The sequence below is a fragment of the Pollachius pollachius genome, assembly GCF_949987615.1.
Source record: "Pollachius pollachius genome assembly, chromosome: 8".
Lineage (NCBI taxonomy): Eukaryota > Metazoa > Chordata > Actinopteri > Gadiformes > Gadidae > Pollachius > Pollachius pollachius.
In genome coordinates this window covers 21,079,177-21,082,430 of record NC_136941.1, presented here as the reverse complement: position 1 = coordinate 21,082,430, position 3,254 = coordinate 21,079,177, and the positions used below count along the sequence as shown (strand labels likewise).

General features: G+C 38.7%; 1 long non-coding RNA gene across 1 annotated transcript; it reads left to right on the top strand.

Annotated features, from left to right (window-relative positions):
• The first annotated feature begins 680 nt into the window (after window positions 1-680).
• On the top strand, window positions 681-3,033 carry LOC307078853. Its single transcript, XR_013812013.1, has 3 exons — window positions 681-792; window positions 1,695-1,771; window positions 2,838-3,033. It is a non-coding gene; the product is annotated as an uncharacterized lncRNA (long non-coding RNA).
• The last annotated feature ends 221 nt before the right edge of the window (window positions 3,034-3,254 follow it).

The window sequence follows — 3,254 nt, the reverse complement described above, 5'->3', positions numbered from 1 at the left end:
AATCGCATTGTTGGTCAAAAAGTGCTTCTCTCGCTCTGAAAAGCATTTTGCACACATAAAAACTAGAAATGTGAATATTTCTGTTACTTTCAATGGAAACGTGTTATTATGCTTACAAAAGGGTTATTTAAGCATAAACCACCATTTGGGAGTGAATTCCATTAGTTTTGAGCAATATCAACATTGTAAGGTTAGAATCGTATTGTTGGTCAAAAAGTGCTTCTCTCGCTCTGAAAAGCATTTTGCACGCATAAAAACTTGACAAGTGAATATTTCTGTTTCTTTCAATTCAAACGTGTTATTATGCTTACAAAAGGGTTATTTAAGCATAAAGGTCCGTGTACTTTGCGGCCAATGGATTTTCGTTTTGAAATGAGAAAACCAAAATCGGGAAACAGGCTGTTTCCTACGGAAGAGTACGGAAGAGCATTAGGGCCACGGAGTAATATATTAATTCTAAATCTCTGAGAAAAAAAGTCAAAATTTTCGAGAAAAAAGCCAAAATTTTCGAGAAAAAAAATCGAAATTTTAAAAAGTCGAAATTTTCGAGAAAAAAGGTCAAAAGTTTTGAGGAAAAAAGTCAAAATTTTCGAGAAAAAAAGTCGAAATTTTCGAGAAAAAAGTCAAAACTTTCGAGAAAAAAAGTCAGAAATCTGTAGAATGCAACCCTCCACGGCAGTGACATTCACTGGCGGCCAGTAGATGTCAATGGCTGAGACGGAGTGGCAGAGAGACACACGCATTCCGCTTGGTGGTTCGACTGGAGGAACCGGGGAGCCATGGCTGCGGCAGGTGGGTAGATAATACATGTTTATGCTGCATTCTGTGATACTCAAGCAGTACCCTATATGAGGCGAGTGGGAGTGCGGTTAGATGATGCCGCGGGTGTTGTTTGGCTAGCCACAACTATTCGGCTAGTTTGTGCCGTGTGGCTAACTTAGCCTGTGACTGCTTCGTGGATTTCAACCAGACAACTTGGCCGCAGTAGCCTACGTCGTTTGGACATGTAAAACTACTTGGCTTTGGAAATGCGTTTAATAATATAATGCAAGGTAGCCTACCGCACGCCAGACGAAATACAAAGCAAATCAACATGACTAAGGGAGCAGTAAAATAGCCTACTATGGATAAGATGTGCATGAATGTAGGCTACTGAGGATTGGTACTGTGATCCAGTATGAGGTGTGTGTCAAGTTGGTAGTGCAAATAAGTCCAACAGTGCAACAGTGCAAGATTAAATTCTAGTGAAATAAATATGTACAGTACAAAATGTAAAATGTAAGCATAGTAAATAAAAAAAACTCCACAGTGCAACAGTGCAAGATTACTTTCTAGTCACCAGCAATAAATATGTAGGCTACAGTACAAAAAGTAAGCATAGTGATAATAATAACAGTACTAGTATAAATATATGGACAATTAAAATAGACCTAACATTGTAATAATATAAGAGTTATAGCAGCAGTGCAACGAAATGTGCCTACTAGATCCCCTGTAGTAAACATAAATGTGTTGCCTTAATGCAATTGCTAAAGTTATGTTGCACAAAGCCGTAGAAGGGGGGGGGGACACTACACATAGGACGAGTGTACTCCAGGTGAAGGGTTTGAGTTCAACAGAATATCACTGCACTTTTTGACAATGAAATTTCATTCTGTCCTTGTTAATTACAGCATATGCCATCTCTTTTCTAGGCTGTCTCAGTGTGTCAGATTTCTTACGTCAGAGAAGAGCCCCAGAACATGAAATACAACACTTGGAAGAGGACAAGGTAAAGTGTTCAGATGACAAATGTCAGGTTGTGCTTTTCTGGATATGAATGTGTACATGTACGGTAATGTAAACACTAAATGGGGGTTGATGCCTTAGAACACTTTTTATTACACGTGTAGTTTGGTCAATGATGTTTTTTTTGGCTCAGACGTCAGGTGGTACAACCACAGCTAATGCTCATAAATTAATTAGTAATTGGCAATTAATGTAAAGCAATTAATATGGTTCATAGACAATCCACTAAAAACAACATTTAATCCATACAATAGTGGCATTAGCTGTGGTTGCACATCCCTGACATGTGCTACTACTAAAATATCATTTGCCCAGTTATACATCTTGATGAAGACTAAAGTTAACACCATTATGTTGACCACCACTGCCTTGTTGGACTGAGCAAGTGTGTATAGGTATTTGATACTAATTTGAGCATGTGTGGTGCATCCATTGTATGTGGAAGGAGGAGGAGAGCAGATGTGTAACTTTTCAACAGCCCAGTGATGTCAACATCAGGGAGTTGGTGGGGGATTCCATTAGAAAATGGGTATGGGTAAATAGTATTCATTTTATGGGCTGCGTTATGAACAAGTTGATAACAACTAAGTTACCAATGTCAGAGATCTATCATGTCAAAACAAAAAGTAGGGATGTGTTTGGGCAATCATCACCTTTGAATGTCAAGTCCATGGGTGTAGTGTACATATTTTATGCACAGTTTGATAAGAACCTTTTCACTCTGAGGTGTCCTCACTTTTGTTGCCAACTTTTTATACATTAATGGCTTTAATGAGTTGTCGACAGGAAAATACATCTATACTGGTATTACATTACACATGCTACACACTAACTACTTGAAATTGAAACAGTCTCATTTTTCTGGTGTTGTCAAATTTTCAGCTTCCAGGAGTTATAGAAATTGGAACCTATCAATTCAATTACACACACACACACACACACACACAAACACACACACACACACACACACACACACACACACACACACACACCATATTTTATTGTAAGAGAAAAACAACTTACATTCGATTTGGTTTGTGATTTTACAGATTGACAAAGACATAATCCCGTTGATGGAAGACGATGACCTGGCAAAGTACCTTTCATCATTCGGGGATCGTCTAGCTCTGAGGAATTTTTGCAGAACTGGGACTGCTCTTCAGAAGCACAAAATTGGTCTTTTTGAAAAACTCAGGAACAAGCAAAATGAAAGAAAAGCTGAGGAAAACAGAAAACAAAATGCAGAACCAGGTGGTACATCAGCACCTACTTCAAATAAGAGGCGTAAGGCAAGCCACCGAAAAATTGAAATTGGATGGTTGCACTGTGAGGGAGGAAAAATGAAGCAAATCAGAGCAAGGCAGGGAGGCGGGACCAGAATGGTACCTATTGGAGTTGAATGTGGCATGAATGAGGTTCTACAAAGAGGAAAGAAGCTCTTCTTTCCAGATGGAATGTCATCAAAA